This window comes from Rissa tridactyla, chromosome 2 (genome assembly GCF_028500815.1).
Source record: "Rissa tridactyla isolate bRisTri1 chromosome 2, bRisTri1.patW.cur.20221130, whole genome shotgun sequence".
Lineage (NCBI taxonomy): Eukaryota > Metazoa > Chordata > Aves > Charadriiformes > Laridae > Rissa > Rissa tridactyla.
Genome location: NC_071467.1, coordinates 70,550,866 through 70,576,428, shown reverse-complemented (window position 1 = coordinate 70,576,428; position 25,563 = coordinate 70,550,866). Strand labels below are relative to the sequence as shown.

The 25,563-nt window shown below is 42.0% G+C and overlaps 1 protein-coding gene across 5 annotated transcripts in view; it reads left to right on the top strand.

The window, feature by feature from the left end:
- The window catches only part of LOC128904962 (poly(rC)-binding protein 3-like), a 525,202-nt gene that overhangs the window by 420,750 nt on the left and 78,889 nt on the right, over positions 1-25,563 (top strand). For 2 of the 5 annotated variants that reach the window (XM_054190154.1, XM_054190150.1), the window contains exon 2: positions 3,471-3,540. The exons of the other annotated variants lie outside the window; for them this stretch is intronic. The gene's annotated coding sequence lies outside the window, so the exon portion shown is untranslated. The remainder of the gene's footprint in view (positions 1-3,470; positions 3,541-25,563) is intronic. 5 annotated transcript variants of the gene reach the window in all.

Below are 25,563 nucleotides of genomic sequence, written 5' to 3'. Positions count from 1 at the left end.
ACCCTGGAGAAGTGTGTGAACTTCCAATACTGAAATTGCCATTCTAATAATGTAGCAAAAGGTGTCACAGAAATATCTTGGCTAGTGCTTTACTGATAAATACATCATAATATACTGTGGGTAGATCTCAGCCTTGCTGTCAGGATAGGCGTCAAGAGGTCATTCAGCTTCTTTATGTAGCCAGGTTCCTACAAGAGCAGCAGACTGCTCCCCGGGGAGCTGTTGTCTATGCAAAGGTTTGAGAAGGCTTGGAAGGCCAGGGGGAACCAGCAGCGGGAATAGCCAGAGGTAGCTACAAAACCACCAGGAAGATGGCTCTAAGAAACAGCAGAGGGCTTTTGGATGATGTGCTGACAAGTGGACTTGTGAAGAAAGTATATTGTTTGACTTCTCCTCCATGCAGGAGAATAGAGTTTTGCCATTCAGCCTTGTTTTCTCATTCAGCCCTATTTTCTCAGTCTTAGAAATACCAGACTGCAGGGCTGAGAAGCTGGGGGGGTGACTCCTCCAGGACGTTGGGCGGGAGCACCAAGCCCTGCCAGCCCCTCTTGTTCAGCTGAGGAGGGAAGCCATGCTGCAGAGGGAAGGGGCTCATCTCTTCCTCTCTGCTGTGTGGACAACCACAGTTCTTACACTGCTTCTGCTAGAAGGGATCTCTAAAGGTCACTGGGTTCCACAGGGATGGAGAATTATTTATAGTTACGGTACCTCTTACGGGATATTTTCTTAAAAATCTGCAGCAAAGCGGATTGTATGCAGTAGTCTGCTTCCATGCTTAGCGGTCCTTTTAGTTAGAAGGTTTTTCCTCTTATCAGTTAGAGTCACAGAATCATTCTTTTTTAATTTTTTTTAATAAATTTCATGTTAAACCAGTAATTTTTTGTCCAGACATGGATGAAAACAGCACTGTCCTCATTTACAAGAACATTTTCTTCTCAGAAAACTCTCCTCTTTTACCAAGACTAAGAAGCTACACCTTTCAGTCTCTCCTTCCTGGTCAGAACTTTAGGACCTCTGTTAAATATGTTGCTTTCTTCTAGATTCTCTCCCATTTTTCCATGCTTCCCTCACGTGCAATGCTCCAAACACCAGCTGGGGCCTCCTTAGTGCTGAGTGGAGGGCAATAATTGTCTCCTGTCTTTTGTGTATAGCACTTCTGCTAATACGTCACAGAATGAGATTTGTGTGTGTCCCCTGCCCCAAGCAGCCTTACAGTACTGGTTCTTATGCAAGTCATAATTCGTTGTGGGTCATAGATCCCCGAGAGGTTTTTGCGGGTTTTGGGGAATTCGTTTTGTTTGTTGTTATACCCCATGGTGTGTCTCTCTTGTATTTTGTATGAAAAATGAAGGTGTCTGCATCTATATATGTCTGATTTCGCCATTAATTTGGTGAATAATGAAAGTAGTCCTCTGAATTTTGGTGTATTGTTAAGGTCAGAAAGGAATATCAATAATTCCTCATAAGGTACAGTGGTCTTAATGTGATGACTAACACGGACATTACAACATCTGGCTTTAAAGTCGGTGAGAAGGAGGATTGATTCTACTGTTTTGTGCGGACATCTATGCTGCATATTAGTAGAGTAGAAATAAATGAGGGTCAGCTGTCGTTTTCCATACAAAGCCAACTGTGCAACGAGTCAGAAAGCCTCACAGAGGCCAAAGCAAATTCTGTGGGTTTCCTTCCAAAATAAGTGGCGTGCCCTGCAAGGCATGGCATGTCTTCCTCTGACCTAGGACGCTTTGCTTTTAGCAGCATTCAGCTCTGCAATTTATACAGGCATTCATATTTCACTTTCTCCAGTTAATCCTAATAACCAGCTTTTAGAAGAACATGACAGCATAACATATGGGTGGTAAAACTGCTCATAAACCACAATAACGTGGCCAAAAAAGATTAGATAGATAGGTGCACTATGCTTATTGTGACATTTGCTGATTACGAGGTGTAGCTACTTATTACAGCCATTACCTTGGTGACTTGGAAGCAGACTGAAGCTGTTATTTGAAAAACAGGTTATAAGTCCAAATTTAAAACGACTGTGTACTTACAACATGTAAGAGATATAATTATGTTTGCAGTTCTGTTCTTCAGCGTGCAGATGGTAATTTTGTTCATTTATGGTTGCACACTGATAATGTTTTCTGTAGAACCAGCGTTGGCAGGATTAAGTGTGTGTTAACAGTAAGTAGGCAGTCTGTAATATATGGTTATCATTTTGTTGATAGGGTTCTGGTGGGATGAAAACCAACCAAAAACATGAGTTCAAATAATGATTCCTTACTGTAGCACCAAGACAGGCTTCCTCTCTGTGTGCGTGTTCTTGCATCTTATTATTTATTTTTATTGTGTGAACAGCTTTTTCTCTTTTCCTTCTCATTTGGAAACTTTTATTCTGGCTTCATTCTCCGTGTGAGCAGTAGAGTTGGGCATCTGCAGGTTTGTGCCTTTAGGAATAAAATTAAGTTTCCGCTCAAAGTAATTTGATGCTTTCTGTTGGTTTTTAGGGGGTGATATATTAGTATACACTTATGAATTTGTATATGAAAGAGTTATAAAGAAAAAACCTCTATTAAAGATACCCTTTTTATTTCATATTTTCTCAGAGTTATTCAACAGATGTTTGAGGGCAGTTAACAGAAAATTTTCAACAGCTACTCTACTTTTCCAGATTCAAAGGGAAAAAGATAAATATGCAGATTGAGCCTGTAAAGTGCTTTTAAGATATTGGGGTTAGGTGTTAGAAAATCATGCTACAGTATAGCTGGCTCATTTTTCAGGTTTTCCAGCTTTAGAATTGTGTTGCACTCTTATTTCATTACAGTTTAATTAAATAGGCATAAAAGAGTAAAACTGCAGTTATGTATCAAGCCCAAGAGGCATAATGAACATCCTCTATCGTTACTTGTTATTTAGGTAGTACAATGAGTTTTGCAGGAAAAGGGTGTAGTACAATATGATATATATAATAATACATATACATAAAATATGTTGCATACTATATGTTATAGGCAAGTATATATATATAAAGGAGGCTGCGTATTATATCTATCTATAGATGTTTATACGTAAAAATTCTATATAAATATGCACCAAATTTATGACAGAAAACACAGATGCCGTAAAATGCACTGCTTTAGAATGGCCAAAATGGTTTAAATTCTCAAAATAAATTAAAAAGCTCAGTCTAGGATGTGAGATTATGCTTTAGCAACTCAAAGAAGATTTTGCCAAAAGCGTGGCAGCCCCCAGAGCCATATGAAGCAAACGTGATTACAAAGAGGCCTCATTTCACATCAAGAAAAGCCCTTATTTCTGTTCTTTTATTGTCTTTTTTTTTTTTTTGTCTCATCTACATCAGTAATTTTGTGAAAGCAGCATTATGGCCGAATTGAGTGTGTTTTATCTCAGTTTTCCATGGCTATGGGAGGAGAGAGTTACTCACGGAGCCATTTGTATCCTATTAGGATCTTCCCTTTTTCCTGTAACTCGTGGGAGGCAGCACTGATGTGAACGGACCTTTCTACGTGTGAGACTGTGAGTGGCACTTCAAAAAATACACTCTAGTAACTGCATTGCACACGAATGTCATTACTAAACATTGTGCATACGACTACGGATCTGTAGTTTAGGAGACACAGAATTGCCCGTTTCTTTTCCTGTTGTCTTTCCACTCTCACATTTCTCGTCTCTGAAGACCATAAGCCTGCCAAGGCAAGGATTACATCTTTTGTTCTGTAAAAAACCTAGTACACTTGTTGGCAATGTAAACGTAAGGAATATTAAATATCACTCATGTTAACATAAGTGATATATTCAGTACATAACCAAAAAATTATTGCTTCCAAGATTGAAATGATTACTGTGATTTCAAAAGAGTATGTGGTTGTTTATGGGACATCAGGCCCTTTAACTCCTCCATTCCAGAGGTGTTAATAAGTCCTTTAATTTATGACATTCTTCATAGTTGTTGACCATTCCGCCGAGTATGTTTGGTGTTTTACGGACAGATTTAAGTAATTCAGGAGGTTGGAGACATGAATGGATGGGCGTTACGAATTCTCTTACAGAGCACTGCCATTTTAACATCTAGAAGATAGTTTGGCTCTGATTTATGTATTTTAATAGGCTAGCATAAAGTGAGTAAATAGGCTAGCATCTGTGAGTAAAAAAATCTAAGAAGCAACCTCAAATAACATTGTGAGGGAAAAACAAATGTATTTTTAAGGAAAGGAATGTTTGTTAATTTTGTAACTGAGAGCAAATCGCTGTTTAAATCCACTGTGATTAAATATTTGAGCATGATCAGTAGCCCACAAACAGACATATATTTTCAGGTTTGTAAACAGATGTCTTTCCCTGCCCCTTGGCAATCTAGTTATTGGTGAAAGGCTGTTGATACTTCCCTAAATTGTTACAGCTCTGGGTAAATACTCTGATACGATCCCTGTCCTTCCACCAAACAGCAAGACGTCGGTCCTGTTTTTAGACCCTGAAGAGTTAAAGCTTTAAACATATATCTGTAAACACATATCACAAGTGCCCCGTATCATTTCTTCTTCCATCCTAGAGTCTCGTAGAAACCAAGACACCCACCTGCCTGGCTTGCAGGCCACCCTGCAAAGCAGCATCCTTGGAAGGCAATAAACCACAATCCTCCTAGCTGATCCTCATGCTTTTTTGCTCCTCTCGGTCACCCATTTTCCCAACTTAAAGCCATAAATAATGCCCTTCTGCTCCTCTGTCCTTGCTGCCTCTTTCTGCAAGAGCAGAGTCTTTTTTTCAGATGTTCAGACATCTGGCTGGCTGGGACTTTGACTGTAGAGAAGGAGGATGTGGCCTAAAAAAAAAAAAAATTACAGGTTGTGATAATCTGTTTTCAGACTGTCACAAGAGGTATGACTGACTTTGACGCAGTCAGCAAAAGTGGCTTTGACAGCCTCTGGGGCCTGAAAATGTTCCATGAGAAATACTGATGACTGATTATTAAAAGAAAAGATGAATTTCGTGAGACAGCTCCCCCTCCAACTATCAGGAACACATATATTGTGAACGCATTTTTCCCTGGATTTTTATGCAGGACAAAATAATTGTGTAAATCTGGAGTTTTCTGTAGCATGTTTATTTCTCATGTAATCATTACCAGCCATCTCTTGTACTGTGGGTTGCTTTGGCAGCAAAAGGGAAATGTTGGAAAGCAGTTTCTCAGATACTTCCTTAGTTATTAGCCACTGGCTAATAATAGCATGATTTTTTTTGTGTGTGATTTATCTATGCTGACCCCATGAATAGAACTTTAACTACTGTTGGGAACTAATCTGAATTGCGTGTTGGTGACCAGATAACAAAGATAACCTTATCTAGGTAACAAATTAAGTTAGCAGACCAATATATTGCATGTACCACCTGGGAACGTGAGCTCTGCCTTTGCCACAAATGATGTCTAATAAATGGGGCTTTGCAAGCAGAGTCATTGGGAAAAGTGCTAGAAGGCACCTCAAAAGGTCATGGAGTGCAGACCTGCTGCCATAAGGATCAGCTTTCCTTAATCATACCCTGAAGGTCGTCATGTTCCAGTTTGTTTGAAGAACTTACTCCCTGCTGTGGTCTACAGTTTGCTGCCCGTATGGGGAGTATCGGAGTTGTACAACAGCGAGAATCCGCTCTGCAGCTATGGCAAGAAGGTGCAGGGAGAGGGGGCAGTCTTTTGGATACATCAGACCAGGCTTGGATTTACTGAGGAAGGAAGGGGATGATGTTTTGGGGGTTCACAGATTTGGATTTACTGTGTCTTGCGACAGGAAAATGCTTTTCCCCCTGTTTCCCAGAGCTGGGCTGAGCAGTTGACTGATGTCTTGTTTAAAGTTTTATATATGACGATCAACAACTCCAACTCTGCCTGCTGAGCAGTAAGCAGCCCAATGCAGACCTCAAAGCACTGGGTATGCTCAATTAGCATGTTGCTCTGCTCCTCATTAATGGAAAGGAGAAGGCTTTCTGCCAGAGCCCCACTGTTACAGGAGGTGGTGAAGCCCTGGAGGTTGAGGAGCAAGGCTGGTGTCTCTGGATGGAAAACATTCATCTCCTGCTCAGGTGCATGTGTAGTGAAGTTGTCTGGACTACAGATATAATGTGATCATCTACCAGCAGGTGGGAGGGGAAGGAAGAAGAAAACAATTGGTCCAATACACAGTGGCAGGTGGGACATAACCTGCTTTCACTCAGTCAGGAAGACTGGTGGGGACTCTTAGAGCACGGGGCTGCTGTACAGTGCGGGGGAGGGCAGAGCACTGACCACTGTGTTGCACGTGTGCAGTTTGTCAGGCTTTGTGGCTCTGCCTCGGAGAGGCAGCAACCCTCCTCCCTCCTAATGCGCCTTAGCGATGGGTGGTCATAGCTAAACCCAAGGAGTTGTCCTCTCTGCATTGTGGTGGTGCCTACAGACACTCTGCGGATTAGGACTATGTAGTGTTTTGACACTTAAGGAAACTCCTTCACCAGCTGCAGTTGCATTCAGATGGTGCAAGAAGCCACCCTGCCTTCAGTGAACACCTCTTTTCAGTGTGCAGTACCTTGGGAGAATGCCTGGTCTCCCCTGTGACCTTCTTGCTACCGCTTGTTCCTCATCACAAGACTCAACTGGGTTTGCGTCATGTGAAAAGGCAGAAAGCTAATTCATGGTCTCTGGGAATGCACTACTCGGTAAGGATGGACACGCATTGCATGTGACCAGTGGAGATACTAAGGATTGCGGGACCGTGAACGGGACTGTGTTTAGAGTCGTTCCTCTATTTCTCTTTGAGTCAGACTCCTCAAGGCAAATGCAGTGAACTGCTTCAGTCAGCTGCGCTCTGTACCACGGGCTAATTTCTCTTTGAATGCATGATGTATGAGTAACTGACCACCGGCTTTCATGAAGAACTTGTGCATTCCTGTGGAAGAGGGAGAAATCTGGAGCCTCTGGCTGAAGGGACAGTTACTGCCTTCCTCCTTGATAAGGGTTAAGTGACTCTCAGCAGTGAGAGTGTGTTGTGGTTCGCACCCACCAGCTCCTTGGCTTTGTACGCTACCAGATGCTCTAAGTAGCCTCCTGAGTTTCTGGTCTCTGTCTCTTAGGTGGGCGATGCCTGCCTAATTGAAAATGTAACACTGGAAGGGAACAGTATGAGAACAAAAGTATAGTAATTTAGTCAGAGTGCAGCTGTTTATTCACTTTCCCCTTCTCTTGGGCATGCAAACTGTTTCTTTTTCCTGGAAATAGAATTTTACACAAGTAATTTCCAGCTCTTCATTTCCTACAGAAGTCTTTTGCTCTTAGTTCTGCCTTCTCAGATGATTCCTGTTGCCCTTTCAGCTTTGGGTGCCGTACACTTGGTTGTGAATTAGTATGTATTAAAAAAATTACATGGACAGACTGTCTTCAGTACTTAAGAGGTCTTTATCTCCTGCAGAATCTAAGTGACCTGTAATAGTTAACTATTAACACGCGTGTTAACACGCGTCTTTGAAAGACTCCAGGGAGGAGCAATCAATCAGCTTGTAAAATAGATAAATGAATTCACTTGCCCAAGATCAAGCAAAAAACCTTTGGGAGAGGGGACGTGAAGCAAGGTCTCTTATAGCCCAGTTTGGTAACATGTGCCCTGTCTCTGATAAAGGCAGTCAGAAACATTCAAAGGGATGTTTAATTTTGACAACCGCAAAGGTCACTTCTTGGAAGCTGGTATTGTCTGCGTGGGTTATTTCTTCTTTATACTTTTACCCACAATTTGCTTTTGAACACAACTCACTTTTTTCCTTATCCTTTATATAAAATGTCAGCATTTCATCCAAAGAAGGGCTAAATTTTGTAGAAAATGTGATGGGCTTGTGGCTGTCCAGGCCCGTTAAATACTGATGGTTGTCCCAAGGGCATCACCCGAGGACCTGCCAGCCCAGCAAGTACACACTGGGTAGGTTTTGCAGCGCTTGCCTTTGGCTCAGTGAAATCCCAGGTAAATGGGGATAGTCCTGAGGTTTCAGTGCGTTGCCTACCTGTCCCGGTGAGGATTAACATATGGTAATGGCCGACGGAAACAAGCACTGTTCCATAAATGCTTTATGCAATTTATATAATACCTTCTTCTGTTAATGAGATGAAGGTGGGGTGCAGCTGCTCAGGGGGAGGGGAGGATTGAGGCAGGGGTTGAAGCTGTTTGACACTACACTCAGCCTCTAGTATCTGTTAGGCAGCTCTTAATTTACGATAGTTTTTCAGAATATTTGCTCTAGTCCTTTTTTCCATGCTTATTCAAAGTGCTCCTAATGTTTTAATTCCCACCCCAACGGAACATAAAGTGAATGAACAAGGAAACGAGTGGAGAAGTGTGAAACGATGATCTTAAACTTAACAAGCCTGTTTGTTTTTTCAAGCTGCTGAATAAATCCTCTGTGGTTTATGCTGCGGAGGTCAATGCTGTGCAGTAGGAAATGACTGGTTCCATGTCAGTATTCTCCAAGAGTTCATCTCAATTACTGGATTTGTCAAACATGACAAGCCTGAATGACTGTGTGGTGAAAATAGCGCACAGTTTGACTATTAAAGTAATTGGTGCATTGACATTTAACCGAACTGCAAGAGAATTGCAGCAATAAGTCTGAGGAGCACAACCACAAGCAAAGCAGAGAATAATCTTATAAAATCTCCAGTGAAACTGGTGCATTCTTGCATTTTGATTAATATAAATTTCAGTATCTTTTTAATTTAAATTGTAAGAGTGAAAGGACGAGGTAATTCCTTTTTGCTGCTTTTTTTGGAAGAAGTACTAATATTTGTATAATTGGAAAGTCCATTAATTCAATATACAATATGCTGCAATTTTAATAATGTTACACATAATCTATGTATGTATTTTTAATGCCCTTATAAAGTATATACACTAGGTGGACATCATCAGGTTATGATCGTCCCAGAATGATGTTATAAATGTGTATAACTGTATTATAAATGTGTCAATCGCTTACTAGCTCTCCACTTGCTACTCTACCTTGCTAAACAGCTACTTCTAGGCTTTCAAGCCTGAGATGTGGGGCTTAAAATTCATTGCTTTTGTAAATGCAAAAGAGCTTTTCTAAAATCATGTAAAAGTCATTTTCTTGTATCCATCTGCAGTTGGATTTTTATTTTTTTTTAAATAAGTTATTTCTGATTGTAAATTCTACGCACACCAACTTTTCTGCGACATACTAAGACTTTGGAGAACAGTATAACTATCAGTCTCTTTGGATAATTTGGATTTGTACTTGTGGACCTGACTGGATTTTACAATCACCAAAATTGTGTTTCAGACAATGGCTTAAACCACAGTCTCTTCCAGTGTCTCTGGAGTAGGGACTGAAATAATAACAATTTATGACATGAGTCTGAGGGGACTCATACTTGGGGTGATTTGCCTGCATTTTGGCACATTAATTTTACATTCTCTCAACTTTAATATATGTTATCTCCCAGTGATGGGAGCAAGTCTTCATGTGGAAACCGGGAATCTCCTATTCCTGGTGAAGTCAACCAGACAGGTAGTAAAATAAGCTCAAAAGAGAGGGGCAAGAGCGTGGTACGACCAGGATATGTCTAAAATACCTTCATTACATTTATTTATAAGTATATTCTTTGCAATGTATATTAGGGGTACAGGGTGTGACTTGCCATTTCCGCAGTCACATCTTAATTACTGTGCTATTACAGGAGCCCAGAGCAGTACTTTTAAATTTAATCTGTTACTTGGCTTGACTTGTTTAAGTCCCATCTCCGTAGAACAGCTGAACATTATGCTTGCATCTGTCTCCCTTGTGTAAATATATGTTTTAAATCCTTTTGATTTCAGTGAGACTTATGCACATCGGTAAGCCTTTTGCTCAGCAGAAATAAACCTCAGCATAAATATAACTGTTTTACTGAATTTGAGACTTGAGAGATCCAAAGCAATGCTTAGTTACAGCCTAAGTACAGATTTTGGACAGCCTTCCCTAAGGACAGACTTTCCAGTATTTCCCTATGGAGAAGATAAAGGAGAATTCAAGGAAATACAGCAGATGCTTGCGTAACTGTTTGCTGACCCTACTGTAGAAATGCAATATTTGTTGTGACCAAAGCAATATCTTGGGTGAAAAAAAAAAAAGGTTCAGTCGAGAGTTTTAGTTGTTTTTTTTTTCCCCAGAATTTCATCCTGCGAGTCTGTATAGACTCAGGGCAGTGAGGATGATGGACCTACAGGCTGTTTGTCTTCAACTTTTTGAAGTACATTCCATAAAACCAGTTACTTCCTTCTCCTCTATCACTGATGTAAATCCAGTCAGTGTCATGAAGCTGCTCCTGGTGTGTCCCTAGTGTAACAGAGATCAGATATGTGTCCCCACAGAATGAGCTCCTGTTTTGGAGCTTAAGCAGCCATTTACTTTATGAGTGTGGTGGCACATTGCAGTTGTCCGTCTCCTACTGTTCTTGCCAGCTTCTCCTAGAATTTAATTCTTAAGATCCAAAATCATACTGAAATGTTCCTCATGAGAAGGGGCTCAAGTAAAATGAAGCAAATAAATAAAAAAGAACAGCAAGCTGTTCCCTTTTCTGGAATTCAGGCAGCTGAAAGTGGAAACCTCAGATTCATGCATAGAAGAAGAAACTCCCTTATTAAGCATTAAACAGTTTAGACAATTTTAGCTGCCAAGGTTAATGTAGGGTCCCAAATCATTCATTTGGAACATCAGGCAGGAGAGAGGACTATTTGACTGCGTGCAGTTCAATGGAAATGGCATCCTCCAAAGGACAAATATCCATCATCTATCCAGTTACAGGAGAAAAGGATCATGATTCTGATTGAACAGTAAAATAGCAAAATAGTTTGGAAGAGTCTTTTTTCAAATCTTCTAAAGTAGGAAGGGATCAGGTAAAAATGGGGAGCAACCTTACTTTTCAGTTGTCGGGCAGAGGGATGAAGGCAGCGTGCACGTTGGCAGTAGCAGAGCAGCATGGCCTGTGTTAGCCGTTCAGCCTATAATGATGTTTTGAACTTCGAGATGATGGAAACAGCTGCAGAAACACTAGATACCAAACGGAGTAAATGACCATCCAGCAAAAGGTTGCTGCCAGAGATCTTTGAAGCAGCAGGAGGACCTTGTAGCAGTTCAACATTATAGGTAGTCTTAAAGTCTGAATACAGTGAAGTAATGTGTTGTTCTTGAGAGTAAGAAAGAGAATGCTAGGGAGGTCTTGTAGATGACTGCCAAGCAGTCACTGTCACTAGAGACACGTGGACAGGCGCCTGTCGTATTAAGACTTCTGAGACGTTCTGCAGAAATCCCAGGTGGAAGAGCACTGACCCCAAGATAACAAGTTTAACTTCCCATTACTGCAAGGAGAAACGTCAGCCTGCGAGGCCTAAAAATAGTAACTCTAAAATACAAGAGTACAGTCAGTTAAAACACACGAGGCTGTTTTGCTCGCATTTCTTTCTGGTAAGTCTGCAAATTTGCCCAAGATCCAAAGCCACACAGGTAGCTGCCTTACTAGGCAGAACTGCCTGTCTAAGATGACATGTCATCTGCTTGGTGAAATGAGTTATAACAAATTTCAGTCCAGAGATTTGTTAGTGATTGGGGCAACAAAAGAAAGCCAACTGTGATATACTTTAGCAAATCCTTTTGTGGGTAATTTATATGGAGCGCCTGTGGAGCAGGGCTGGATTTTGCTCCGTGGGCTGTGATCGAAGAGCTCCGTTGATTCAGGCCGAGGCAGTTTAAGAAGTTACCGTTGATTACTTTGCCCTTCTTCTGGTGAAATTCCTTATGCTTGAGCAGCAAAAACTAGTGTGCCTGCTCCCCGGCCACTGCAGCTCCCAGCCCCAGGGCAGTGTAATCCACCCTCCGGTTTTATTTGTTGTTGAGACAGCACATGAACTGAGGCGTCTGGGCACTTGGAGTCACTAACTCCTCCGATTTAACTGCAGCCATGGGGTGGTGTGGGAAGAGGACGGGAGGACCGGCAACCACTTCAGTCACTGCTGTTAAATCCAGGAGGGATTGTTTTGCAGACTGCTTACTGCCCAGGCTGCAGAAGTTGCGACGAACCTTTTCTTTCCTGCAACGTGGCTGACCAGTACTTTGCTGTCTTCAGGGGACGAATGGGCGCTATATTAGCGAGTAACTGCAGCCCTCTTCTAATTGACCTTCCTGAATGAGTTTGCTTGGAAAAGACTTGATGGATAGGAAGCGAATGTCAAATACGGGTAGTAAGTAAATAACGACTAGAAGGGAGCACGCTCACCTGCTACGTTATTTTAGTGCTTTCTAAAAGGTAAGAGCTTAGTTTGGCTCCTGTAACTGTTTCAGGGCAAAAGTAAATACTATCAAGTGACAAATGGTTAACCATGCAGTCAGGGGGTACAAAGCAGTTGTATAATTCCAAGCTGCTTCCGGAGTAATCTTTAAGAAACTGTCAAACTCATTGAATGTGGTAAGCATGAAGGTGTGTTTGTGTTAGTTGCAGTTCTGTGATTCTTCTCTTTTAGGAAATTTTAGACTAGAGATTAGATTATGGGTTTTGTTGGGTGGGGAGTGTGATCTTTTTAGGCATGAAGATGTCCAGAGGACCTTCTGCAGGCATCTAAGATTTTGAATTTACACTAGAAAGTATTTTGTGATGCGTGATGTTATTTTTACAGAAAAAGATGGACAAATCCATGAATCTCACCCCTTTATTCATGCTTACACAACAGTAAAGCTTTTAAAGGAAGTCACATCTACTTGTGAGGTGAATATAGGTTTGATGTAGAAGGGCACTTTGACATTAGTATAGTGCTTAAGCACGTGCTTAACTTTGAGTATAGAAGCATGCGAGAGTAGCTACTTGAAATGGAAAGGTAACTTGGGGCTGTGTTCAGCGCAACTCAAAAGGTTTCTCAAGGAGGGAAAGGTTTGATTTTCCCCTTCTTCCTCTCTGTGAGGGACACAACTGAGCCTCCTTTTGTAAGAAGGATTTTCACCATAGCAGTCAGGGAGAAACAGGGAAGTAGGAAAGTCTGGAAGCAGATTTCCTAACGTGTGCTAATACACTGCTACCATGAGACAGCATAATTTAATCATCATAATTTTCCACTAAAATTATGTGAAAATGCTTTAGTTTTATAATATGGAAACCTTGAGGCTTTCTGCTGAGTTTTGCTTTTGCATTTGGAATCCCTTTGAACTCAACACTCAGGTCTGCGAGTTTATCAGGTTTGCTCATAGCCAGAGAAAGCATTCACTCATATAAAACCCTACAAAGTCAGAGCTCTGCTTCATACTGACTTATTATTAGCCACCTCTTAATAGCAGAACTCTCAGCTTGCTTTGCTGTTGTTTTTCAGTAACGGGGAAAAAAAAGTTGCTTTTATTTTTAGCTAAGTTGCGTTGGGTTATTTAAGCTGAATGTGACACTCAGGCTTCAAAGAATCCTGTGCAGTACGTCTTTAATCTGTTGTTTTTAATGAATTCTAGTCACTAGGAAATACTGATATCTAGGTCAGATTTTTTGAATATTGTTTTTCTGTGGCTGCACATCCTGCTGTGCTTTCTCTAAAATAAGCTCCCCAATGATGTCTTATTGTTTTACTTTCTCACAGCTTCCTGGAATAACTTTCCTAACTATAAATGTTGGGTTTGCTTTGTATTTCAATGCAAATGTATTAATGGCGGAACCACCATCCACCCATCTAAGACTCAGCCCTAAACTTTCTTGGGGGACAAGGGGGAAAAGCGTAAGGTACCTTTAAGTTTTATCCGAGATTTGAAATTTTGCCTCCCTAGAAGGAATGGAGAAGAGGTGATCAAACCTGAATTTATTGCTGAATTTTGAAGGTATTGACACCACTGCTTCTCAGCTACTTCACAGCAAAATGGCCTTATCCATACAGCAGAGCAAGACATTGTTTGACGTCATGAAGAGGCTCTTAGAGGTTTCTGAGCATTTCAGTTCTTTCTAGCCCTTTAACGAGACATCTCTGGTTATACTCTAACTCATCTCTTATTATATGTCCCCAAGAGACTTATCAGTCTCTTGGTCAGAAAAGCATCAGGACTGTTAGCCGTGCTTGCAGGAGGGGGACACTGAGCGTGGTCACCCAAGATCACCCAGCAGATCTGTGGCAGAGTAGGAAATTGCACCTGTTTCTCTTCAGCTGGCCCTCCTGTCCCCTTCTGATACCACATTTTCTTCAACACGTTACATGGATTGGGCACATACCTCCACGTTCATTGGTAAAATACCACTAGTCGGCTACATAGGTTTTTTTATTTGATGGACATCATTCTCCGCTCCTGGTGTGATTGCTTGCATGAAGATATTTCCAGGGTAGTCTAAACAGGTAGATGTTTTTAACTTCTGTGCTTAGTGATAGTTTTATTTTCATTTGTTATTGTGCTAAATAGAAATTAGATAGCCTTACCTGGTAACAGATGCTATGTGTGAGCTGATATGAAGCTTGTGTAAGAGGTTCTGGTTTAGAGGAGTTCAGTCAGAATCCAGGACGGCAGATTGACCCCACACCATTGTCTCCACATACAGTTTTTTGCACCAAATATTGGTGTCACTAGTGCCTCCCATGCTAAGCACAAACAGTGCTGCAATGGAATGTTGCCAGGAGGGGACACTTTTTCACCTAATCATGGGGGGTGAAAACGTTCCTGTGCAGCATAAAAAGAGCTCAATAAGTCCTTCCAGGGAAATCCCGTGAACGGGGGGGATTTCTACAGAAAATCCTACATGGACTACACAAAATTGCAATAGCTAATTAAATTATTGTGTGCATTTTCTTAAGCATATCTTGGACAGGGGGATTCTTTTCAGCTCACTGAATAAAATAGGGTGTCAGAAAATTGCCCTTTGCGCCTGTAAATATTAGTGTCAGTTTTGTCTTAGCGAAGTAGTTTTTCTCTCGTGTGGGTTTTTTCATCGTAGAAATATTAAAACTTGTTAGTAATTTAGTTGTGGCAATTTGCTATGTGGGGTATTAATTTCTGACAGTGATGTAGCAGATCAGCTTATAAGCAGTTGAAAGGAAAACACAGTTTTACAATTTAAATGGATAAAAAGAGAAAAGCAGAGAAATAACATGGAGTTTATATCAGAATGGGGATGTTGAAACTGAAGAGAGAGATGAGAAGAAAGCTGGATGACAGCCTGCTGAAAACGCTTCGAGAGCAGGTCACTCAGTGCTCCCTGTTCTGGAGCTTGGGTGTTGGGAGACCTGGACTTCCCATCTCGCTGAGATCCATGGCAAACCTCAGCAGTCTGAAAACAAGGGCCGAAGTAAAGCACTTGAGCAATTGCTCTGAGAAGCCTGAGCCTGAGTTGGTGGGGTGAAAATACGGTTGGGGGCTTTCTTTTTGCTGGAGAAGAGAAAGGCTGGATAGTCATTGGAGCCAAACCTAAATAAAACTGACTGATCCCAAGGAGTTTTGAGCTCTGTGAACGCTAACTTGGATTACTTGTCAGTTTTAATAGGAGACTTGATTTTAATAAATAGACAGAATACTGCAGGTTTACTAGAAGTTTGCAGCTGGCATTGAAGTACAGCAAGGAAAGAGATGTGGACTTCAGCCAACAAGAAATCCAGTCTTTTAAAATTGACCTGAACTCGTGCACAAGGAGACAAGGAGGACTTCAAATGCACTTGCATAGATGGTGGATAACTGACTCCTAGCAAGGGACGATGAATATGGAGGTGCCTGCGCTGGTTTCTATTAGGTGTGTTGTCAGCCTTTGACACCATTGATCACAAGGCTTGTTGACTCGTGTGCGGTACGATCGACTTCACACCCAAGTTAAGCATTCAGCGTTCGGGTCAGTGCAATAACTATACCTCTCCTAAGTCCTATTTAAAGTCTGTTTTTTGAAAGTTCAAGAGGGACTGAAAGCTTGCTGGTCCTCTGCAGAAAGGGAAATTACTGAGGTGAATTTTGCTGTCTGAAGGAGCAACTGGCTGTGGATCTGTAGGTCAGCAAGCACCTGTCTCTGATGAGATCTCCCAGCACTCTTTACTGAAAGGGTAGTGCGTTGGGAAACATCAATGGAAATGGAGGCCTTTTGTAGTAGCAGTTTGAAGGTAAAACCCTCTTCTCAATCCTTTGCCAGTTCCATAAACACTCAATTCTGGTTTTGTTATGTAAATTAGGTGTCATTAAAGACCAGCTGTGGTGTTTTCATTTGTATACATTGTATTTGTGCAGAAGTAGTATATCCTTAGAAAGTACTTGTACCTTTTTATTAAAGGTCACAATTCTGGCTGAAGCATATTTATTTGGACATCTCTGACCAGTGACATTTCAAGATCAAGACCTTTGAGGTTCAGTGTGTAGAACAAAATGTTATGATTCTTTTGTTTCTGCCTTCAGATTCATTCATTGAGATGGCTGAAACTGTGCCCGGTGAATCAACGGAGAGCTGTACGGACAGGGGTGGGAGAGGACAGCAGGGTGGCATTTAGTGGCATTTAGAGAAAAATGTCTTTTTCTCCACAGCATCGGTTGTCTTCCCCCATGTAAGTTTGGTGAGGCCTGTAATGAGAGTGGGATACTGTCTTGGATTAATTGTGTTTTCTCAACAAAGAAAAGAGTTCAGTGGTCTTCTGTTTTTAACAGGGACAGTGTTTAAAAAAGAATTAATTTTGATTAATGCTTGTCCATGTTAAATGGCTTCATTTAACAATATGATCTCATTAGCAGTGCAATTTAATTCTAACATAGTGCATTTTATACAACAGGCGAGGCACGAGAGATTGACAACTGTCTTTTTCACCTGCCTCCTATAATGCTAATGCCTAGGACAGCCCTTCTGCCATGTCTGCAAAGGACAAAGCCTGCTCTCTGCAGGCTGAGTATCACTCCTTATTTCATTACAGAGAGAGGCAAATGACACCTTTACTCTTGCCTTTCAGCCAGCCCAGGCAGGGCTGGCAGTCTGTGTAAAGGTAGAGCAATGCAAAGCCTTCTTGCAGCGTACCAAGGAAGAGCTTAGTTCAAAGGTTTTCTTTATCTAAACAAAGAAGTGCCCAGTCAAGGAGCTGACACTTTTTGTGACGCGTCTTCTTGGAAAACTGGGTTCTGTAATTAATCTCAAACATTTTAACCATTCAGTAAAGCGTCCATCTGCATCACCGCTGGTACTGGTAGCAGGTTGTGGTTTCCTAAGGGAAAACAGGGGTTCTTGTTCCTTACTTTCTGCTGCTGTATCTATTTAATCGTGCATTGGGAACAGTCTGCCTGACAGACTGTAGGTTAAGCAATAGCAGTGGGATTCTTGAGAACAATAAATGAACAAAGTAATCCAAAGAAGTTTTAGGGACTTTTGGAAGTATATCAAACACAACAGCAGGTCAGGGTCACACTTTACACTGGGCTGTCAGCATTGCCTCTTCTGAGCTGACTCCCCTCGGTGCAACCACTTTGTGGAAACGGGAGCAGACATGCCTTGGGTTTGCAGAGTGGCCGCAGGCTCTCCCTCTTCCTCCCAAACTGGCAGCGCGCCTGCCTTCAAGTGCAGCAGCGTGATTGTTCACTGAGCATCTGGGTTTACTCTTCCCCTCTTTGGGTGTGTGTGGGAGTGGAGGCCAACAGGCATCTAGGCTTCGTGCAGGTTGGAGCCCTCAGCACAAGAAGGACACGGACCTGTTGGAGAGGGTCCAGAGGAGGACCACAAAGATGATCAGAGGGCTGGAGCACCTCACCTTTGAGGACAGGCGGAGAGAGTTGTTCAGTCTGGAGAAAAGAAGTCTCCAGGGAGACGTTATAGCAGCCTTCTAGTACCTAAAAGGGGACTAGAAGAAGGCTGGAGAAGGACTTTTTAGAAGGGACAAGTGATGATAGGAAGAGGAGTAATGGCTTCAGACTGGAAGAAGGTAGATTTAGATTAGATAATCAGGAAGAAATTTTTCATTATGAGGGTGGTGAGGCACTGCAACAGGTTGCCCAGAGAAGCTGTGGATGCCCCATCCCTGGAAGTGTTCAAGGCCAGGCTGGATGGGGCTTTGAGCAGCCTGGTCTAATGGGAGGTGTCCCTGCCCATGGCAGGGGGGTTGGAACTAGATGACCTTTAAGGTCCCTTCCAACCCAAACCATTCTATGATTCTAAGTTCCCAAAACCAACTGCCCCTTTTTTGGAGGTGGAAGAAATGCCTGTATCCAGACAGTTTGCAAGTTCAAAATCTTCTCAAAGCTAAAGACAAAGCAGCTTGTGAGTTTCAAAAGAAGCAAATGAATGAAACTTTAACAAAACGATGAAACTTTAAGAAAACAAGATGCTGCATTGCTCAGAGCCCCTCTTTGAAGAAGGGGCTGGAAGAGAAAACAACACAAAAGACGTTAGCACATAATGTTTAAGCAAAAATGCTCAGTCCTGTGACTGCAGTTCTTTAATACATCCTAAAGCAAGAGTAGGGACGTAGGCTTTTTGCTTGGCAGTTCACCTTTAAATGAAGGAAACAACCCATTAAAGTATATATATTATCAAACATCATTAAAACACAGGCTAATGCTTGCATACAGGACCTGAATAACAATAGCCGAAGGGTAAATGCCTTTAAATTTGTAAGAACACCAAAGAGACAATATTATCTTTAATATATCTTAATTGGCAGTGATGGATTTACCCTAACTTTTCATTTCACTAATTGACTCTGTAACACCTAACATTGCAACAAATTAATGTTATGCCTATGGGTTTTTTTTTTTTAAATAAAGGTGCACTTGTAGAAAATTAATTTATCTACCATTTCTGCAGCCATTGATGTGGCTGCCATTTATTCTCATGGCAGAGCTCATGGTGGTTTCCACAAGAGGAGTCCGGGGCTTTTAATTTTAGTTTTCAGGAACTTAACTTTTGCAAGTGAGTGTGGATTTAGAGGAACTTTTTTTTTTAATTATTTCTTTGCTTTTAAAATAAGGTCCTATTTTTAAAACTCCTGCAGCAAGTGTATCTGACTATTCTTAGCATCGTAGATTGGAGCCTAATCTGCCTTGCCCTTTCCTACGCAGTAATGCCAATACAATAAATTAATTTACTCTAGACGTTTATTACTGGATTTGAAAACATCTAGGGAGATCGAGGTAGTAAAGGTTTTGTGTATGTGATATGCATATATATTTTCAGAAAAAATATCTGCTAGCTTTGTTTGACCACGTTTGTGTACAAATGCTAACAGTGCATAATGTGCTCCGTGTGTGTGGACTTCTGGAGGGCCTTCAACTCTCGATGCATGCCACTGAATTTTATTTTTTTTTTTAAAAAGTATTAATTGCACACTTCATTGAAAAAAGGCTCATCCTAGTGCTCAGTTTCAAGGAACAAATGACTTTTTTCAAGATCTGCTTCAGAAAGCGCCACATTGTTTGCGTGAGGACTGGATATGTCATCTTTGTTGATTTGTAATTTTGGAGCATCAGGACTCATTGTACATTGGTCTGGGGCTCTCTGGGCCTATTGTGTTCATTTCGCTGTGCCCTGTTAACTTACTCCTGATGCACTCCAGACATTCTTTTCATGCAGTGGCCTGGTTTTTGTCTTTTTCTTAATATTGTACGATCTCTCACCACTTACACATGGTCAAAAATCGCATCATGAATTTTATTCCAGTTATAACATTACCCTAGAATCTTCCAGGCAGATTATCATATGTTATCTGTATAGGAGCTGCTTTCAAAATAAAGTAAGATCCCTGGGGCTTCTCTTCCCAGGCAGTTTCCTAATAACACGTTCTCTGAGGCATCTCTTCTCTTCTCTCTTTCCCTATCTAGCAGTGGACAACTACTCTGAAGCGTGCTTCTTCCCAGACCCGCTGCTAATTTGTTTAGCAATACAATCAGCACAGAGGTGCCTAGCAAGATGAATTTCATTGCTGCACAGACACAGAAATAGGAGCCACAGTTGGCTAGATCTGTTGGAAAGTGAAGCATTAATTCAACAGGAAACACGAACTTTTCTCACTTTGGCTGAACATCTAAATATGCCCTTATAAAAAAATAAATCATCTCATTGAAGCAGTTTCCTACTGTTTTTGTGCTAAAGCTTGCCAATTTCCCAGCTGCCTGCTATTCAGTACAAAGACAGGTAGCATCCTCTGTTGAGCTTTTTTGACCCAGATTCTTTATTCACATACGTCAGTGTTTGCAGTAAACAGGAATTTGCAGTAAGCAAGTGCTGGATCCTGTTGTCTTGTGACTAAACTTTTCAACCATTGTTATTACTACCCAGCAACCGGATAAAAATAAAGCCTGAAATATTCAATAAACAATACAAGGGAAGATCGTTAAAAAAATGAATATGCAGTGTTTGTAGGAAGCTACACTGAACAATTTGCATATGTTGCAATTTACAATCACATCTGCTTTGCACAGTCTGCGGTCGTTTCTCTGCCCCATTCCCATCATAGCCAATGCAGAGCAGCCTATCTTCCATTTCTGTGAAGTGGAATAAAACAGGGATGTCTGAAGAAATCTTCTTCCCAGTCCCCTCCTGTCTGCGTTTCTGTGACACTGTCGTAAACCCAGCTGGGTTATGTGTATCTTCGTAAAGCATATTGGAGTATCATTTTATCTGTTCTTGAGCTGGGTTTGTGCAAGTTTGCAGAAATAAAACAAATTCTATTTTTTTTTTCCCAAATAGTTATAATAGCAGTAATAAAAGGAAATAAACTCAGGAGCCTTTAACTAATGCAGAGTAAGCCCATACATCTCCCTGGGAGGCAAAGCTGCGATTAGCATGTTTGAATGCCTTACTACAAGTGATACTTTGTGAAAACGCAGCACTTTTTGTGGGAATGAAAAGTGCAGTTGCAAAGCAGGTTGTTAATTAACAGAAGAGTTAGTGTAGTGTTTGCTGTGATTTCATCCGAGCTTAACAGAGCAGAACCAAACTGAAGAGCCAAAAAAACAGGCAAGCAAGAGCTCTGTTGTTGGTGATGGGTTTTTACATCCTGAGAATTTGTCTTTATATGTTATTCTAGTCCCCGTGCATTAGGGTAGGGGGCAGAAAATCTTGAAGTGTTGATTTTTATTCAAGCCTCTATATGTTGTAAGTAGGTAATTCTATTTTTTTCTGAGATTATTTCTAGTGTTGCAAAGCTCGGAAATAGAGAAGGCGTTTTTACGTTGTTGAAATATTATCAACGTTTTAGTCTGAGTTCAGACTGACGCCTGACAGCTAAATTTCCTTTGCAGAGGAAATAAGGAGGAAAGAGAGGGTCCCTAGGGCAAAGGCGTCATGTTAAGGCAACGGGCTGGTCCCTCTTGCCCTGCACTAATCCCACTGCCTAAGACAACCCGTGTGTGAGTGCTCCCCTAACGCCGTGTCCGTGACACGCTTGGAAGTGTGCTTCGGGTTAAAGTGAGTGGATGCAATTTTGCCACTGAACCAACTAAGGTCATTGCAGTTTGTCTGTTTTAATGGTTTTGCAGAATTGTTGTGGACAAATCAGGTGCATTCTGACATCTGATATGGAACATCACTTAAATACACCCACTCGGTGAAAATTAGTGTTAGCAATGCCAGAAAAGCACATCTAACTTATTTTGTTAGAAAAGTCCTTAAGGCACACAGTCCGTTCCAATTTTTTTAACTGATACCCTGTTTTATTTCATGTAAAATGCACTAATATTAAAGTTTTCCCTTGTCAGATGAGAGTAACTGACGAATGAAGTTGCTTTCAGTGTAAGACCGTATGATAACTTGGCGTGACAAAATCAAGCGAATTATAGATCAGTGACAGATGAAAAGTGCTCTGTCCAAATTGTCATTGATATCGTGCAGTGGCGAAAAGACTATCTCCTTACGTGCTGCATTATGGAATGATTTGCATTGCTTGCTATTCCTGAGTTGCTAAGCCGCTTGGTGCCTCACATCATACATCCTCGTGCTCCAGCAGAGAACAAGACAGTACCTTCACATCCTGGCAGTCTTCAAGCAGGCTCTTGGCTCAGCTCTTTCTTGGGGAAGGGGATCGAGGAAATTTTCCTTCCTTTCCCGCTTCAAGTTCCCATCCTTGCCCTGCTTGCAGAGCCAAGAGTGAATCAGCTGTAACTGGAGAAGGGCGGCAGTAGCTCATTTTCTTTCATGCTGGGGTTAGTGAAGATACAGTTTGTGGCGGTCGTAAAAGAGAGAATATTGCACCCAGGCTTTGAGTGTCTTACTGAAGACCCACTCAACAGCAAGAAACGTTTGGGGTTGGGTTTTTTTTTGCCTCGGCTCCCAAAGTCATTTGACGTGTCCGTGACTCTGTTTCATTAATTCTTAAATTAAATATGCTTTGTGAGCTAATTTTCCGTAGCTAAAGGCCCATGTGCAAGTGAGCACTTAAACCTACATGACTGCAAATGAAAACACCCCGTGCTGTTGAAATGCCCAGAGCTGCCCCAGGTCTGGTCTGAGGCCAGAGAACTCCTTTGGCCTCCTGTCCACGCTCACAACCACACAGCACAGCAGACGGTGATGGCTTCCAGGGTTTGGGAAGGTCTCCTCTGCGTCCTGCTTTGTCACTTGTGGCACACGTCTGCCCTGAGAGGATTGTTTCTCTGAGGCAACCTTGCCTTATGCTGTGGAGAACCTCAAGGTATGTCCAAAATGGAAAGCAAAAGGCCTCAGGGAACAGAGCAAGCAGGTCTGGGATCTGGCTTGCACCATGGGAACGGGCTGTGAAGAGGCATGGCTGGACTGACTGTAAGTCATCACCCATTGCCCATCAACTGGTACCATTCAGTGTCTGAAACACTAAGAAACACTGTGCAAAAAAACCCAGGCTTTCCAGCCCCAAACCCCATAAAGACAAGTCTGTTGTGTTGCAGTTGTGTGTTAATTGTGCAGCACTAAACGTTAGCAAGAAAAGGTTGTTTCATTACTAATACTGGTGAAAAATCAAGTGATGTCTTTGTGACCACTGTGAACAGGACTGCATTTGTAAGCCAAAATATGCAAAACTACAAAGCTTTCTTGTTTCCTGTGATCAAGTTATATTCCCGCATCAATGTGCATAGCAACAACTTTAGGGAACAAAAGGGTCTTTGTTTAAAATAAATTATTATTCAGTCCTTTTTAACTTAGCATAGTGTGACCCTTTATATTCAGAAGCTCAAACGTGTCTACAAATTGCTGGAGTGCCTAAAATTCTTGGCGTATTAAAATTTTGCACTTTTTAGAAATGGAAACTGACTGAGCACAGCAGGGAGAGGACTCTGGCTTGGAGGGAGGAGGGGGCAGAACCAAAGGTAGTGCTGCTTTTTCTTGGTGTTGGTTGCTTGCGTGCAGTGCAGCTCTGACCCTCATTTGAAAAAAAAAAAAAATCACGGTGTGTGATGACTTGTGCATTATGGGACGCTAATTGCAAAGCAGAACAAAAGCGGACATGATATTGATTAGAACCATGACGCTTAATGAAGTAATTGTTAAGGCATAGCCTCCGTACTGGAGAGGCTCAATGTGCAAGTTGTTTACTCAAAAAAGCCCGCCCAGACTGTGTTTGTGAATGAAGGTTCGTTGGACACTGGGGATTTAATGTCTGTGCTGTAAGTGCTGCCACACTGTAGACAAGTAACAATATAGACTTAGGTGGTGTTTAGCTTTATTTCCATCCGAAGGAATTCCCGTGTTCCCCCCCAGTAGTAGTGCAGGGCTGTGATGCCTGTAGGTTTCACTTCGCAGACACTGGGAGGTGAAGATCATGAAGTTCTGGTGAGGCCGGAGGGGTTCAGGCTCTTTTCTTCACGCATCTCTTGCTTGAAAGGATATTTCTCTCAAGACAGAGACTCTCTTTATATCTGTTTCCACTGTGGCACTAACCCCACTGTCAGTGCTTAATGAAGAGCATGTAGCGTTGCATGGAAAAACAACCTGAAAAGAACTTTAAAGTGGCAGAAACAAGCTCTTGGAATTTAGGAAAAGCCAGATGTGTGGTTTCTTCTGTGCCTTCAATTTGGCCTTATTATACATACGTATTGTGTTACAGTCATGAATTGAGATTGCATACGGTCATTGCAGCCGTTTTTCCAGAGGAGCTGCATTCCCTTTGGGTATGAGATGAGCAGTGTTCAGGGCATGAATCAGTTTGGTGTAATGAATGAGGATGTTGTCGAAGAAGTTAATCTAGGAATTGACGATCGTGTGATGAAGAGGGAGGATGACTTCAGGAAAGGAAATGACGGTCTTGTGTTTAAATCAGATGAACTTGAGGCAGGAGACTTCACTGCTGGCACTGCGGCAGGGTGGCAGGGAGAAGGAAGGCACTGGGATTAGGAACTGGCTCTGGGCAGCGTGGGAAGGGAGAAGTCCAGCCAGGCTTGTCCCTTCCTCTTGGCCGCTGGCCATGGGCAAGCCAGGCTGATCTGCTCCCCAAGCTTCCCAACACAGTGTGCGCAGCTGCGATGGCAGCAGAGGGGCCCAGCTGTGGGACAGCCTGAGCTTTGGACATGTTGTCATCCCACGTCTGGAGGATGCAAGCCGATGGTGAGAAATGGTCCCTCTCTGTGGTTTGTTGCGCAGGGAGAGGAGGTGTCTGTCCAGCTTTGAAGACTTAGAAAAATTCAAGTTCGTCCAAAGATGGTGTTGCCAGGAGGCCACCAGGCTACCAGCCCTGCAAAAGACAGCAAAGGAGAGTTTGGAGGCGAGAGCCAGGCACAAGTGTCAATGCAGGTTTTGTTTTAGTGGGCAGGATGTGGGTCATGAGCTTGAACCAGTGAGTTACTGAGCACAGCAGGACCTCTGGGGAGATGTTAGGAGCACGCAATCTGCAGCTGCTTAGTTCTTTGCGATTTTGTGGTCACTGGCATGTGCTCTCCAGCTAACCAGGGCAACAATCCATTCCTGATCTAGAGAGGCTTCATGAGGAACTGCAGATATTTTGCAGAGCCTTATTTTCATGGAGCAAGACACTGCAGATTATTAAAATATAATAGAGGGAATTATATTTTTTAATGGAGGCGATAAAAAAAGAAAAGAAAGATAAGGCCCAGTTTTGAAGCTTAGATCTGTCTGTTGGGGCTTGGTGGAAACAGTTCTACTTGTGGGTAGAGTTAGGACGAAGTGCTGCATCTGAGTGTGGCATTCTTAGCTCAGGTCTTGGTTTCAAGAATCACATTAGCAAAATTGTCGGAACAAGATGGTTATAGAAAGACGTGCCAGGACACCGGCATAAAAATGGGATGGTGAAGTTTGCTTCTGGGTCTTTGATGGGAAAAGCAAGAAACCTGCTGGTACTAGTCGTTGTTCCTTGCCACACACTTCAGTTTAAGCATTTTCTTTAATCATTCCATCAGCTTCTAAACTAATCAGGTTACTCTTGTGTGGTTCTTCCTGCAAGACAAAAGTCAGTTTAAATCCACTTCAGGTGAGCAGAAAGAATTCGGTTAATAACACTGAACCGTTTACACTGGAGTGCCAGCAGATCACTAAAACAAATCCAGCTTGCTTGGCGTGCCTTTGACAGGACATCTGCTGTTGAATTTTACCTGGTAACATCTGGGCCCAAGTACCTTTCTAAAACGGGGAAAAAAAGATAAATTGTCATGGAG